We start from the raw sequence: 17,575 nt of genomic DNA, 5'->3' as shown, positions 1-17,575 counted from the left end.
CAATATATCTAGCGTAACTAAAGAAATGACTGCGAGAGATATTACAGATCCTTGCATTTCATGAACAAATAAATTCAAAACGACGAATAAGATTTATGGGTGACCTGTCAGTAGTAGAATCTAATGCCAGCCTTAGCCTCGGATGGTCTTTAATATAAGTACATTATGGCTTACACAAACTGTTCAGAACAAAAGATGCTTTTTCAATGGCTTCATACTGTGCGCATACATAATACGAAATCTTATCCTCTAATTATCACAATGTTACATTCTATGAAAACATTTTGCTTTGCCTGAAACGCATCATACAAGTTTCATACAAAGAATAGGCTAGTAGCAGATTTAAAGACTTTTGGAATTCAATAATGCTGACCATAGCAGGTGAAAGTTTAGCGTCCACATAAAGTTAAAGCGCCATATATTAGAAAACATTGTACTCAACGCGTCATTAATGGGAAGGTAAATTAATTTTAAAATTGATAGCACTTCGCTTGAATTGGCACAGGTGAAGCATACTAGCCTGTATCGGAATAATGTGTATTTACACTGGACTAATAACAGAGTTTATTTGCAGTATCTAACAATACGAATTGCCTCACAAAAAACGTTATTCGCAATGATTTTATACATTCTCTTCGGACGACCATTTTTGTTAGGACAATGCTTCGTTACGACGTACTTATAATGATTTGTAGCAGTCCACACTTAAGGCCGCGAGACGAGTTAAAAAGGTATCGATAGTTCTGTAATTTGGTGACAATACATTTTCCTTTATCGGTACGCATGTGCTACCTAGTACGTTCCAAAACAGCGCGCATAAATACTGGATTCTTCCGGGCCTCATACCTCGGCTTCTATTGGTTATAGAAAGGTATGACTATGAACAATTTGTATACCCAATAGTAAGATCGTCTTAGTGTCAATATCCTACAAGAAGTGGACAAGAATATTGCACACTTTCTTCTGCTTAGGCAAATGGGGCGAATAGGTTGGTTCTTTTTGCATTTGATGTGGCGTACGGTGGGCGTTAATGGGCTCATAGAGGCACCATTAGTTTATGGGTGGCTCCCTACAAAAATCCCCAACAAGATGTTTTCTACCATTTTTTGTATCAAAAGCGAACCGCGAATTGCAAGACGTCTATGGACAGCAAATGGCTGAAATTTTTGCAACATATTCTTAAGATACAGATCTCTAATAAACTCCTAAGTTTTATTGATATCATTGTCCATTTCCGAGATACAGAGGTTCAAAGTTACCCTACATCTATACATAAAATACGCACGTAAAACCTGGTACGGTGCGAAATCTAAATAATAAATAACAACACCAAATTGCTCAAATTTTAACAGTATATTCTTTAGACATTTATCTAGAACGTCCATCTTCCAGTTTTCAAAAATATTTATCAATTCACGGGGGGTTCCTTAGACAACTGCTGAAAATCGGTTTTTACTATTTTTTCGTACTAAAAGCGAGCGACGCATTCTAAGACGGCTATATACAGCAAATGGCTGAATTTTTTCCTTATTATTCCAAAAACACCGTTGTCGAACAACCACGAAAATTTTCTTGATACCTTAGTCCGTTTCCGGAGACAGACGTCGAAAGTTACCTCATATGTACGCTTAAAATATGCAATTAAATTCCTGTGTGAGCCGAACTCTAAATAATAAATAACAGCAGCAAAGTGCTCAAATTTTGACCGTTTTTTTTTATTTCTAGACACTTAACTTAAAGTGTCATCTTCCCGTTTTCGAAAATCTCTATCCTTAATCAGGAGAATCACCCCAAAAACTTGGTTTTAGGATACCAAAGCCGAGCCGCAGATTTCTAGGCGGCTTTGCATATTAAAGGGGTGTAATTTCTAAGGTATATTCCTAAGATTCAGATATCTAACAACTTTAAAAACTTTCTTGGTATCTTTATCCGTTTCAAAGGTACATAAGTTCTAAGTTAACCTACTTATACACGTAAAATATCCACGTGAAATCCTGTGTGAGACGAAAACGTAGTCTAAAAAGTAACGTAGCACAGATAAATATGCTGTAAAGTGTCTGGGAACCGTATGTTGTAGTACAGAAGCACAAGCAGAATTTTTGTGCACGTAAACTGTGGTCTGTGGTGCAAACTTAGTTTTGCATTATTTCAAAATTATCCAAATGGCTCTTAGCACTATGGGACTTAACTGCCAAGTTCATCAGTCCCCTAGAACTTAGAACTACTTAAACCTAACTAACCTACGGACATCACACACATCCATGCCCGAGGCAGGATTCGAACCTGCGACCGTAGTGGTCTCGCGGTTCCAGATTTTAGCGCGTAGAGCCGCTCGGCCACTCTGACCGGCTGCATTATTTCAATTTCACGTAAGTATACTATCTACATTTTTCTCAAACATCAAGTTATTTCTAATATGAATGACATGGACTGCTGTATCAGCGAAATGAAGGGAACCAACGGAGAAATACACCTATCGGAGCAAAAATAGGCGAATATGTTTTTGTTTAAAAGACTTTCACTGAAAAGTGGGGTGCCAGTTGCCTCGTTCTGCCTTCCTCAGTACCTTTAAAAAAGTTTCAACATTTTGGCATGCGAGCATATTCTCGCTTTCTTATGCTGAGAGATAGGGAGCCAGAGGCAGTCGGAGAGAGACGTAAATGTAATAGGCCTATACGCTGAGGAGCCAAACCATTATGAGCACTGCCCACCGCAAGGCTGAGTGCCTCTTGATAGTGTTGCGGCGCCGGCTGTGGTGGTCTAGCGGTTCTAGGCGCTCAGTCCGGAACCGCGGGACTGCTACGGTCGCAGGTTCGAATCCTGCCTCGGGCGTGTATGTGTGTGATGTCCTTAGGTTAGTTAGGTTTAATTAGTTCTAAGTTCTAGGCGACTGATGACCTCAGAAGTTAAGTCGCATAGTGCTCAGAGCCATTTGAACCATTTTTGGTGTTGCGGCACTTGACGCAGTAAAGAAAGACTGTAAGCGGAACAGAGACGAAAAGGCAGTCGTTGTAATGAAGAAAAGAACGGGAGATGCGGAAATCCTTTGAAATAAGCGGTTTTGACAAAAGGCACATTGTTGTGGCGCGGCGGCTGGAAACGAGAACCTCTGAAACGAAGGAGCATGTCACCGGTGAGCGTACTACTGTCGTGAGCACATACGGAAAGTGTGTGAAGGACGCTGAAATAATGAGTAGGCCGTATGGTATTGGACGACCTCGTCTCCTACCAAATTTAGAGGTCGGAAGATTCCCCACTGTGTAATCCAGGATAGGCAGCACTCCGTGGCAGATATGACGACACAGTACAATGCTGGTGCAGGCACAAGTCTCTCGGAGCTCACCGTTCAAAGGCTGTTGTTGAGCGTGGAGCTCCACGTCACACGGCCTCTACGTGTTCCTGTGTTGTTCCAAAGGCATTGTTAATTACAACTGCAGTGGGCAAGGCATCACTGAAAGTTCACTCTGGATCAATAGACACGGGTCGCCTAGTCAAATACATCATACTTCTTGCTACACCAGGTCGATGATTGGGTGCCTACATGCCGTCATACAGGCGAATGGCTGCACGAAAACATGCACCGCGCCACAGGTGCAGGCCGGTGAGGGCAGGATTATGCTATGGAGTACAATGAGTTGGGCTTCCCCTGGATCTGTGGTGGTAATCGAAGACAAACGTGAAGTACGTGAACATTATTGCGGACCACTTGCGTTGTTTCATGCTTGAAGTCTCCCCCTACAGCAATGACATCTTCCAGTAGGATAACATGCTGCAAGGTTAAAATAGTACCACAGTGGTTTGAAGTGGCACACTCATGTCTTGGCCAGCAAATGTGCCTGATCTGTGCCCAATGGAACCGATATCGGGCACCAGCTGCGAGGCCGTTAGCCACCAATCCGCCATTTGTGGGAATTGCTTGATATGTGCTTAGATATTTGGTGCGTCCATACTTCTAGAATACTGTCGAAGACTTGTAGAATCCGTGCCAAGCAGAACCTATGTTGTACTGTGTTTGAAAAACGGAACAACAGGCTATTAAACACTCCCGATCGGCAGGTTGCTCAGCTCTAGTTGACGCAGCTCCCTGGTTGATCCTGCCAGTAGTCATATGCTTGTCGCAAAGATTAAGCCATGCATGTCTCAGTACAAGGCGCATTAAGGTGAAACCACGAATGGCTCATTTCATCAGTTATTTTTCCTTAGATCGTACCCACGTTACTTCGATAAGTGTGGTAATTCTAGGGCCCCTCGGTGTGTAATGGCAGACAGTGGTTGTTGCATAGAATGAGCGACAGGAGGCAATGGCACTGTGGAAGAAAGAGAGGGACACATTGTCAGTAGTACATACCTGACAGTGACAAAACACTTCGAGGTAAAGAGTGGAAGAGACAGTGTCAGTGGCAGAGGAATAAAGAGAAAGTGGAAGTGGAAAGCCAAAGACACTGAGAGACCAAGTATAACAATTACAGCGAGGAAGAGAGAGATAGCGACAATGAGAAGAGACGGAGGCAGTAGGAGGAATTAATGAGATAGGAGTAAGAGACAGGAAGAGGGAGACAGCTGCGGCGAGAGGAGAGAGTATCAGTAGGACAGAACGAGGGAGACTGTAGCTGTGAGGCAAGAGACTGTGCCAGTACGAGCCAAAGAAGTAATGACAGTGCATTGGGCTGATAAGTGGCTGAGAACGTGCAAGTGGGAGTGGATGAGTGACTTACAGCTAGGGGAGTTTGTAGGAGTGAGAGATGAGGTGCACATTAAAACAAGCATGCGTACAAATGTCAAAATTCTTAGGAAAATTTTTATAGGTGCTGAGGAAGATAGAATGACCTGCCAGGATAGCCGAGATCGCTAACGCGCTGCTTCCTGGACTCGGGTAGGCGCTCCGGCCCCGGATCGAATCCGCCCGGCGGATTAACGACGACGGCCGGTGTGCCGGCCAGCCTGGATGTGGTTTTTAGGCGGTTTTCCACATCCTACTAGGTGAATACCGGGCTGGTCCCCACGTCCCCCCTCAGTTACACGACTCGCAGACATTTGTAACACATTCACACTATTTCGCAATGTACACTAGACGCAGACAGCTGGGGTATACTAATTCCGTCCCAGGGGGTATTGGGTGGCGGCAGGAAGGGCATCCGGCCACCCCTTAAAATTAACCATGCCAATTCCGTACATAACCCTGCCGACCCTGCGCACAATGCGGGATAAAGGCAGTAGCAAAAGAAAGAGAGAAAGATAGAATGACGCAGCTGATACCGCACTTTTCAGTCATAATATTTTAAACAGGAGCATATTCGCCTTTTTTCTGCTCCGATAGGAGAAGTTTTCCGCCAGTCTACTGACGCGCGGAGACTAAAGAGGCTGGACAGAGGTTTCAGCACAAAAAAGTAGCTTATAGCATTATATTTGCATAAGCTGAAATAAAATTAGTTCACATAGCTGAGAGCAGCCTTCACATAGGTACTGATCCTAGCTTGACTAGAGAAATACGCTGATACAAAGAAGTTGTAGATGGAAGTAAAATGTACGGCACTACTGGGAACAGGAATTACTGATACAAGCTACCAAAACTGGATGGTATTTAAGTAGTGTGGCGTACAACATGCCATAACACTATGCGGCCGGTTATCACCCTCCGTTAAACAAAGAAGTTCTAAATTCATTTCACACCCTGGGTGCGAAAACTAAGCTCACGATCGGATTTAAAATAAAACCATTGGAAAGAAATTAACTACTTACAGGCGACAGAACATCAATGTAAATTAATTCTTATGTAAAGTTAAACGAATAGTTTGCCGCTTCGCGGAGTAGTATTTTTACATCCAGTAAATTAAACTACAAGGAATTACAGATTTAACTTTCTTTAATTACTTAAAGTCGCTTACTTTGTCAATAGCCTCGCACGAACAGGAACATTCAGTGATAGTTATGCAATAGAAGACGTCGTCATTTGCTCAGGACGTTATGAACCCACAAATCCCGGCTCCCCAGAGCATTTAAAGATATAACAACACATAAAAATATGGCAGATCAAGTTGTAGAGAAAACATACGAGAACATGATGCCTTGTGAAGACCTCCATGATTTCGTTAGGGTCATATACACTATACTTGTTGCAAAGGTAATAAAATATAAACTCTTCACAGCTATAAAATTTTAGTGCAGAATGTAAGTCTAGTTAAATAAGGAATTATAAAAACTGTTATATAATAAGAAAAGCAGCACCGCGAAACCTATCATTCGTATTGTATCGAAAATTACATTTCATCAAAATTGTTTGCGTGTAGGGGGCATTACATACATTCGATCACCCGGCCAACTGCTCCAGGGGTTTCTCGTTTGAGTCAACAACATGGCTTGTGTGTCACCTGTAACGGTATGATACATTTGATAGTATTGAGTTTGTAGGGTTGCCAGACTGGTCCAGAGACCAATCAACGGCCCGTGGAAGTCTGTGTAATTGAGGAGAGAATTTGTGAAACATATTTTTCTCTATTACTACGTTCACAATTGTTACTAAGATAATAAAATTAACTGCTACTACCACAACTACTACGACCACTAATCACTTACTAATGCTGCCATTACCATTAACCGAACTTATTCCAAATCAAATAAAAATGATAACAGTTAAAAATTAATGCTATAAACGCGAACCTTATTATTCATATTTTGTTGAGGATCTCGCTACATTCAGAAGATCCTTGTTTTAAGATGTACGTCGTAGAAATCGTCACATGTCATTTTCTAATTCATCTGAACGCAAATCTCAGCTTTCACAAGTTCAATGGGTTTTCTGATTTTAGCAACTGACCATAGGGCCCTCATTACACTAAACACTCGTTTAACGTGCGCATTACTGACAGTAATTGCGAGGACATGCTGCATTATTTTTGACACATATGGTGGACCTACTTTTTCAAAAAAAAATCTCTCAGTAATGTACAACAATTACTGTCCTTCCCATCAAGATTTGTTACTACCCATTTCAAAACAGAAAACTCATGACACAGTTCGTTTCCATCTAAACTAATTTTCAGTTTCTTTCCCGCTTTGGCCAAGTGATTAAATGAAAATAGTTTAGTTTAGCATAAACGTAGCAGAGACAAAATTTCATAGACACTCATTCGCACTACGGATGTACCATTTATTAAGATAGTTTAATAATCTGGTGTAAACAAGAGTACACCATATTAATGGAATACTCTTCTCTTCTTCTTTACGGTGTTCTAACGACGTATTAATTTCAAATCCTTAAAATATGATCTCCTTACGATCCTCTCATTGTTTCTTCACTTTTAGCATAGCCTTCTGAACATATGTGAAAGACTGTCATCTTTTCCCAAAAGTCTAACTGCTTCAGAAAATACAAGTAATGCTGCTTTTAAAAATGCAGAAAATACCTTAGTAGTGATAGTGAATACTTGTTTATTCCGCTTTGTTGTGAACCAGTAACCTGCCAAATTAGGGTTGGGAGGGCTCCGAGTTGCTAAATACATCTTCAAAACTCGGTACATCTTAACAACACGCTCCACAGCCGACTACGAAGACAACCGTTGCACAACAGTGTGTCACAATATTTCATTATAGTCATGCTGAACGAACTTGCAAAATAGTTTTAGTTCCTCGGAATTTTTTGATGACCAAAAAAAGTCTTTATATATTTTAAGAACCAGACTTTCTACATCATATTTTAGAAGCCTGAATCCTAATTTAGCACAGATATGTAACGTATGACCGCAACAACTGGTTTTAATTAAGTTCACCTTCAGTTGTTTTAATCTATGAGCAGTAGAAACAGAATTATTTTTACCAAAATGAGGTGAAGCATTGTCAGCTGAATAATAAACTACAATGTTTAGTGTTAAACTATTTTCCAATAAAATAGATTTCACTTTGTTTGAAATGACTTTTGCAGATTCGGCTGGATCTTGAAAGAAATCAAGAACTTTTTTAGATTTTCTCTTATCTTTGAAGAAGATTTCATTACAACTACGAGGTAACGTCTTTTTTGCTGTTACTAGAAACGGCTAAACATGTTGAAAACGAAATATTCTGCATCAATTCGCCTTGTAGCTTTTCTGTATTGTAAGGCAGAAGCACATTTTTACTAACGCTTCTCTTTTAGTTCGGACGCATCATTTTCATTGCTACAGAGGAATCTCTGAAAACATGTAGAGGTAACTTATTACCACGATCTTGAGGATAGAAAGAACGATTGTGTTTCACGCCACGAGAAATGAAAGTTATTCCCCTGCAGTAATTTTGTCGGCATCTGCAGGAAAGTATTTTGGCAAGACTTTAAGAAGAGATCGATTTTTGTTTCGTTAGGTAATATTCGCTTTGTGTTTTTCTGATCGTAAATGTTTCTTCACGGCCCTCACACCGTCATATTTAACAGTAAAAGAGATACTGCATGTTCCACACTTATTGATACACTCATCTCTATCAACATTTTATAACCACTCTGTATAATTTTGGTCCTGCAACTATTATTCACGGAGTGAATCTCGCTATAAAATCTTCGTTTCACCTTTATTACACATTATTTTGTATTATGGAAGGTAGTCTCTTTACATACCACCCGAGCGTTCCAACAAGTCCCACTAAACTGATAAGTGACAATGAACGAACACAAAGAATAGACGTTTCCAGTTGACGCATTGCCACTGCTTATCAGTGTTTCTTTAATAATGTGCAAGCCAAATATTAAAGACGCAACAATGAAAAGATGTCACAACAAGAATAGAAACGTAGCGTTTTATTACACTACGAAATTAACATTCGAACACAATTATTCAAAATGATTAAAGAGTAAGGTCAAATTCGGGCCCGCCGATTAAAATCATTGGCCTATATACACAGGGAATTCATTGCAAACCCGAGCACTCTTGATCAGTGCCCGGAGATACGGCAGCGCAATGTGTGTATAGTGCAGTGTCGAGAATTACGATGATAATGTTGTGGGAAGGTAGAGCATGAAACCCTGTATCAGCATGTATACCGTTGTTCTCGAATAGCACTGAGGCTTGTCGTCAACTCACTGCCGCCCTCAAACGGACGTATCAACAACAATATCGCACGCCTTCATTTCACAAGACACAGCAGAGGGTATGTAACGAATGGTGTTGCTGTCAAGATCGTACGTTTTACACTACGCGTCTCCCACCCTCGGAAGACGGACACTCCCCTGAAATTTTTTCCCCTTGATCGCTGATCAGCCAAAACATGACGACCACCGTCCACCATGACACCGGATGTCGTCTGGTAGCGTTAGAGCACGCGACGCGGTAAGGAATAATAAGAGGAACCGAGAATAAGCTAAAGATCTGTGATATATATCTGAGCACTACGGGACTTAACATCTGAGGTCATGAGTCCCCTAGAACTTAGAACTACTTAAACCTAACTAACCTAAGGACATCACACACATCCATGCCCGAAGCGGGATTCGAACCTGTGACCGTAGCAGCAGCACGGTTCCGGACTGAAGCGCCTAGAACCGCTCGTCCAAAGCGGCCTGCCTAAATTGTCTCAATAGTGTTTTTCGAAAGAACCGTCGCCTTACCTCCAGGGATTCCCATTTGAGATACCGATCTGTAATACATGTTGTTCGCACATACCCGTAACAAATCTAGCTGCCCACCTCTGAATTGCTTCCATGTCTTCCTTCAGTCCGATCTGGTACAGATCCCAAACACTAGAAGACTACTCAAGAATAGGTCGCACCAGTGTCCTATATGCGATCTTCTTTACAGGTGAACCACACCTTCCTAAAATTCTCCCAATAAACCGAAGTCGACCATTCGCCTTCCCTACCACAGTTCTCACATCCTCGTTCCATTCGGTATCGCTTTGCACCGATACGCCCATGTTTTTATACGCCTTGACTGTGTCAACCAGGACACTAGTGATACTTTGTCAAAGCATTGCAGGTTTTTTCGTCCAACTCATCCACATTAATATACATTTTTCCACATTTAGAGCTAGCTTCCATTCATCACATGAACTAGAAATTTTGCCTAAGTTGTATCTTCCTACAGTCACTGAACTTCGACATCTTATCGTACACCACAGTATCGTCAGCAAACAACCGCAGATTGGTGTCCACCCTACCCGTCAAATCATTTATGAATATAAAGAACAACAGTGGCTCTATCAAACTTGCCTGGGGCACTCTTGATGATACCTTTGTCTTTGATGAACACTCGCCGTCGAGGACAACATACTGGGTTCTATTAATTAAGACGTCCTCGAGCCACTCACATGTCTGTGAACTTATTCCATATGCTTGTACCTTCGTTAACAGCCTGCAGTGGGGCACCGTGTCAAATACTTTCCGGAAATCTAGAAATACAGAATCTGGATGTTGATCTTCATCCATAGTTTGCAGTATATCATGTGACATAAGGGCAAGCTGAGTTTCGCATGAGCGATGCTTTCTAAAACCATGGTGATTCGTGGACATAAGCTTCTCAGTCATAAATTAGTCTAATATATTCGAACCGAGAATCTGTTGAAGAATTCTGCAGCAGACCGATGTTAGGGATATTGGTCTGTAATTTTGCGGGTCCGTTCTTTTACTCTTCTTATATACTGAAGTCACCTGTACTTTTTTCCAGTCACTTGAGACTTTATGCTGGGCGACAGGCTGATGACAAATCCAAGCTATGTAGGGGGCTAATGCCATAGAGTCCTCTTTATAAAACAGAATTGTGATTCCATCCGGACCTGGTGTTTTATTTGCTTTCAAACCTTTCAGTTGTTTCTCTACGGCATGGGTGCTTATTAATATGTCTATACGGAAGTCTGTCAAATAGTGAAATGACGGTACGTTTGTAAACGATTTCTTAGAAGTGAAATTTAAAACTTTGGCTTTCGTTTTGCTATCTTCAGGTGCCACACCAGACTAGTCAACAAGGGACTTAATCAAAGCCTTAGGCCCCTTAGCTATCTTACATAGGACCAGAAATTTCTCGGATTTCCTGTCAGATGTTTTGCTAAGGTGTGACGGTGATAGTTGTTGTATGTTTCTTACAGATCTTTTAAAAGAGACACCAGTTTCTAGTAACCTTCGCTTGTCGTCATTTGTACGTTCTCTTTCGAACGGTAAGTGCAACACACTCTGCTTCCTCAGCATCTTCGGAATTTCGTTATTAAATCATGGTGGATCTTTTGCATCCTTTACCAAATTAGTAGTCACATAACTCTCCATTCCTCGATTTATCGTCTGCTTGAACGTTGACCATAATTCCTCTGCATTCATCTTACTGGAACTAAGTGATGTCAGTTCACTGTCTAAGCTAACAACTGCTCATCTGCTCTACCTTGCAGATACGCTCTCCTAGCCTTCGTAGCTGATTCATTAATTTTCGTAATCTTACTCGCTGTAATGAAATCACGATCACTAATCCTGGTTTCTATACTGACACTGTCGATAAGGTCCGGCCCATTTGTAGCTATAAGGTCTAATATATTTCCAATGCTTGCGGCCTGCTAAAGACAGTTTTCAGAAAACGTGTTCAAAAGTATTTCACATGACTGTCTGTCTGTACCTCCCGCAGTTAATCCATAGATATCCTTGTCTATACTCGGTAGGTTAAAATCGGTTCCAACTAGTATTACATGATACGGATATTTACGCACTACTGCCTGTAGATTTTCTGTGAATGACTCTAGTACTGTTACAGCGGAATTGGGTGGCCCGTAAAAACATTCAACTATTAACTTGGTTTTACCTACACCTATTATACGCGACCAGATAACTTGACTGTCACACTCAACTTCGACCTCGATAGAGACAACATTATTGTCAACTGCAATGAACACCCCCCCCCCCCCCCCCCTCCTAAGTCCTCTGATCTGCGTTCCCGATATACTTTCCACGACTCGGTAAAGATCTCTGTGCATTCCACCTCAGGTTTCAGCCAGCTCTCGGTTCCTAGAATAATTTGACCTCAAGGCCAGTAAATTCATTATGAATACTTCTATAGTTTACTGATAAAATGTTAGGCCTTTGCGCTTACTAAAAAACTTGAGTTAAAATTAGCTGCTCTTATTTTTATGTCATCTATTTTCTTACTTTTGGACTTACTACATTCTTCACTCGCGATCTCCACACTCGCAAACTCCACATTCATCACCAAATAAGATAATTATGTGGTTCTGTATTTTTCCTCTGCACGAGTGAGAGAAGCGGGGGATTTATTATCGCATCATGAGAAGTTTTCTGTCACCGGACCTACCGGAGCTCCAAACGGTAAAGAACTTTGAAAGAATCTATTCTGGCCTATCAGATTTTAAGACATGCCTCTATAAAATTTTGCAGAATTCTGGGGAGATAATGTTTTATTCCTGCTGAAGGATACATTCTCTGTGAGACCTTTGTGAGTCACCAACACGTTCTGAGAGGTCGTACGTGAGGTAAGTCTGCGAGAGTCATCGATGCCAACACCAGAGCTCTGGTCGAACGCTGAGAAGCAGTCACTTAGTTGCAATGGTCAGTACCTGCCTATTCAGCACCTCTGCTCGGAACTGCTACCGCACCGAGCCCGCAGTGCCACAACTCTTCATTGCCAGCACACTGTAAAACTGTAAGCACTGCCTGGTATTGAAATGTACATCAAAACCCGTGTAAAAGTCAATCACCTAAAGTTTCAGTTGTCTCAAAATCAGAACTAACAAGCCGGAGACTGACTGTGAAATAATAATTAACATAATGGGCACATTTTTCTTATCTTCCCAATCTTAGCGTATGATGGAAACATGTAATTTGTCTCAGAATCCACATTGTAAATGGTACCTCCAGTCAATGAAGTCGTGGTCCGAAACAGAATATATCATGGAGACAAAATCATCTATGAAGTTAATTAAATTCGAGCAGCTGATGAACCAAATCCGTTTATTTCTTCTTGTTGCAAATGCTGTCGTTATTCCATAGTTAATAAATGTAAATAATATAAATTAGCTTCTCGAGCTGAGCTATGTAAAAATCTATCAGCTCATTAATTACCTTTAAATCTGACACTTAATAATTGTACACTAGTTAAATGACTTCTAGTATGGTGTTATTAAAAAAATACCTCAACACTTTTTAAATCTCTCCCATTCACCTCTTGTTTGCTTTTACTGCATATTTTTCCAGTGCCATTTTGTTTCTTTATAGCTTTTTCCATTCTTCGTCTAATCATACAAGTTCCCTTTCTTCCTCCATATGCACCTTAAATTTTTTTTCGTTGTTTCTCTGGCTTTGACAATTTTATAGTTTTATTTTTCTTTCTACAGTATTTGTATAAATATTTCCAGTGTACTGAAGAGAGGAAGCAGATTTTTATATCTCTTTCCTCGCCTATTTCTCTTTCTTTGGTTTATCTGGTGTTTTGGACTGCAGAGGTCTCTTAGTTTGCGATTGTGTATTTGCACTTCTTCTGAATCGTGCCCCTAGGTGGACTAATGTATAGCCCGTTTCCATCAGACACTGTACTTTCCTTGTGAATTCAGCATGTTCATGGATTACGAGAGAAGGTGACGTTAGTACATATGCAAAAGTAGTCGTAAATCAGCGTGGATGGACGTAAGGTCCGCACAGCGTCCTGGAAACCCTCGAAAGTCATTCACTTTCCGTCGAACGAGGACATCCGACATCGGGGGACTGACATTCGTTTCCCGCTCCATGGTAACACAGATACTATCATAAAATCAAGCTATGATGCCCGGAACAACACCAGTTCACCATCAGCATAGTGCCACACTGCGAACGAATCATCGACGTGAGTCCATAAAGCCGTCGGTTTTAAAACTTCAGAGTTGACCTATTTTCTTTCAACGTCCTCCATAAATAAATAGCACCAATTGTGTAAAAGAGCTACCATTGACGATACCTTCAGTTTGTTTAATATTCTGATTATTACATATAAAACAAGTGGAGATTAGCAAATGCTGCAACTTTAACTTGTTACCAGCCACTGATGCTGAGTAAACAATAACGGTTATTAAATCTGCCGTCTTTATGACACAAGTTTTTATATTTTTTAATAAAACTCGTTTATGACCTGTTCAGCTAAATCCATCGTCAGATAACGAACATAAAAGTTTTCTCCCAGGTATAGATCTGGAGTAATTCGTCAGATCTGTACTTGCAGAAATGTAGCTGCCAGCTATATTTGCACAAAGCAATATCGATGTGAGCCGGCCGATGTGGCCGAGCGGTTATAGGCGCTTCAGTCTGGAACCGCGCGACTGCTACGGTCGCAGGTTCGAATCCAGCCTCGGGCATGGATGTGTGTGATGTCCTTAGGTTAGTTAGGTTTAAGTAGTTCTAGGTTCTAGGGGACTGCTCAGAGCCATTTGAACCATTTGACCCAATATCAATCTGACGACACGGTGTGTACCTAATGTGGGTGAAAATTTTTGTTTTTGTGATGACGACTGAGTTAGCCACCATATCACAAATAGATTCTAATTTATAATAAAAAATTTGCGCAGCCAAGTCAGAACGTTTAATAGCTGGTATAAACATATGGTCGCGGACTTCCAAATGGGTTCTCCAGATTATGTGGTGATAATTGGCAACAACTGCTATAGTAAACAAGGAGACAATGTCAAAACTCAAAGAACCATTTAATAAGAAATGAATGGAAAAGTAACTGGCATGGAGTACTTTTAAAAATACTTTATGCGACTTAAGTCCGGAAGGAACGTGGTCTGTATCTCAGTTAATTTATTCTATTTGAAATTTTGTGTATCGCCGTAAGTCACGTTAAGAATTCAGATTGCTTCAGTGAAGTGATGATCTCTGCCGCAAATATTGTTCAGCAGAGCCAGTCCTCTGTGTCTGATGAGTTCAGTATTGACAGAACCGTAGCCTGAGACTGTTGCTTGATGTTCCTCCTTTCCCTCTTTATTTATTGTGAGAGCGGTACATTCACATCTCTTTGTTTTCAGACCGTACTTCTGGTGTTTCATTTGGCGATAAATTCCACAACTGATCTCAGTCAGATTAGCTCAGGTAGTTTATGGTTCCGGCCAGCAGAAGTTCTGCAGTGTGCTCGGCTGCAGCGGCGACGGCGCCTGTGAGTCAGTGGGAGTCACGCCAGACGCTGTACGGCAGAGACCGGCCCTGCACGGCGCGCCTTACAGAATTAGCCGTGGCCGAGGCCCCCTACACTGACCAGCAGCACATCCACTTGCGCCAGTCGATCGGGTGCTCCAGGCTTTCTCCTATCGGGAAAAGAAGCCTAACAGCGCTATATATTCGCCCGCCACTCGCGGTATCGCTCCGACCAGAAGAGCTCCAGGGCGGACCACCTCACTGGTGTTCCCCACTCTGCTCTGTCTAAACAGAACTGACCTCCACTCAGGCGCTGCAGCGCAAATTGCACTGCGTCTGCAGCTACAGCTCTCGAGCAGAACCTCATTCCCTTCCTGCATATACCGTGTGTATTACAGTCAACAACGAAAGCTGACACGTGTGGTGGTGCAGCGACAATAAAAGCAAAAATTTTCGGCTAAACGTGAGTTCGCAAGCGATTAGTTTCCCAGATAAGTGCTAATGTGTGATTACGTGGTGCCACTGACTTCAGTATGAAATATCATCCTGTTTAGTACAAATATACACTACTGGCCATTTAAATTGCTACACCACGAAGATGACGTGCTACAGACGCGAAATTAAACCGACAGGAAGAAGATGCTGTGATATGCAAATGATTAGCTTTTCAGAGCATTCACACAAGGTTGGCGCCGGCGGCGACACCTACAACGTGCTGACATCAGGAAAGTTTCCAACCGATTTCTCATACACAAACAACAGTTGACCGGCGTTGCCTGGTGAAACGTTGTGATGCCTCGTGTAAGGAGGATAAATGCGTACCATCACGTTTCCGACTTTGATAAAGGTCGGATTGTAGCCTATCGCGATTGCGCTTTATTCTATCGCGACATTGCTGCTCGCGTTGGTCGATATCCAATGACTGTTAGCAGAATATGGAATCGGTGGGTTCAGGAGGGTAATACGGAACGCCCTGCTGGATCCCAAAGGCGTCGTATCACTACCAGTCGAGATGACAGGCATCTTATCCGCGTGGCCGTAACGGATCGTGCAGCCACGTCTCGATCCCTCAGTCAACAGATGGGGACGTTTGCAAGACAACAACCATCTGCACGAACAATTCGACGACGTTTGCAGCAGCATGGACTATCAGCTCGGAGACCATGGCTGCGGTCACCCTTGACGGTGCATTACAGACAGGTGCGCCTGCGATGGTGTACTCAACGACGAACCTGGGTGAACGAATGGCAAAATGCCATTTTTTCAGATGAATCCAGGTTCTGTTTACAGCATCATGATGGTCGCATCCGTTTTTGGTGACATCGCGGTGAAGGCACATTGGAAGCGTGTATTCGTCATCGCCATATTGGTGTATCACCCGGCGTGATGGTATGGGGTGCCATTGGTTACACGTCTCGGTCACCTCTTGTCTGCATAGACGGCACTTTGAACAGTGGACGTTACATTTCAGATATGTTACGACCCATGGATCTACCCTTCATTCGATCCCTGCGAAACCCTACATTTCAGCAGGACAATGCAGGTCCTGTACGGGCCTTTCTGGATATAGTAAATGTCCGACTGCTGTCGTGGTCAGCACATTCTCCAGATCTCTCACCAATTGAAAACGTCTAGTCAATGGTGGCCAAGCAACTTGCTCGTCACAATACGCCAGTTACTACTCTTGATGAACTGAGGTATTGTGTTGAAGCTGCATGGGCAGCTGTACCTGTACACACTATCCAAGCTCTGTTTGAGTCAATGCCCGGGCCTATCAAGGCCGTTATTACGGCCAGAGGTGGTTGTTCTGGGTACTGATTTCTCAGGATCTATGCACCAAAATTGGTTAAAAATATAATCACATGTCAGTTCTAGTATAATATATTTGTCCAATCAATACCCGTTTATCATCTGTATTTGTTCTTGGTGTAGCAATTCTAATGGCCAGTAGTGTATTTGAAGTAGACGCTTTCCAATTTCGTCGACATCTAATTGCGATTAAAATTTCACACATGGCCTACTTTACCAGGAAATGCAATACTAGTTCAGCACTTTTCATCTTACAATGTACTGTAAACTGTGTTACACGGTGCAGTCATATTCGTGTGACCTCGTCATCCTGCAATAACTTTTCACAGACGAAGGTTACAAACCCTAGCGGTGGAGGGTATATAACACGTGTCTGGGGGACGTGGAAACCAGTACAGTTGTTGTCGTAATGCGGAAACGGAAAGATTTATCTGACGTCCAGGATGGGCATGGTCATTGGCTCTCAAAGCAATGGTGGAAGCTAAGTCTGGAACCGCTTGCATGCCACCGCAGTTGAAGCATAAAGTGCGCAGCAAACTGAGGCTATCGAAAACCAGCGCCGTAGGTGACAGTGGTGAACGACAGCTGCAGAGATGTGTACGGGTGAATAGACGTGCAACTGTTGAGCAACTGAACGCCCAGATGATCCAAGGGCCGTATGGGCACCCGCAGCAGGCCCCAGGTTCATGCACCCATACTGACTGCTGTTCATCGGCA

Source organism: Schistocerca piceifrons, chromosome 3 (genome assembly GCF_021461385.2).
Source record: "Schistocerca piceifrons isolate TAMUIC-IGC-003096 chromosome 3, iqSchPice1.1, whole genome shotgun sequence".
Lineage (NCBI taxonomy): Eukaryota > Metazoa > Arthropoda > Insecta > Orthoptera > Acrididae > Schistocerca > Schistocerca piceifrons.
Note: the sequence above shows the minus strand (reverse complement) of the source record.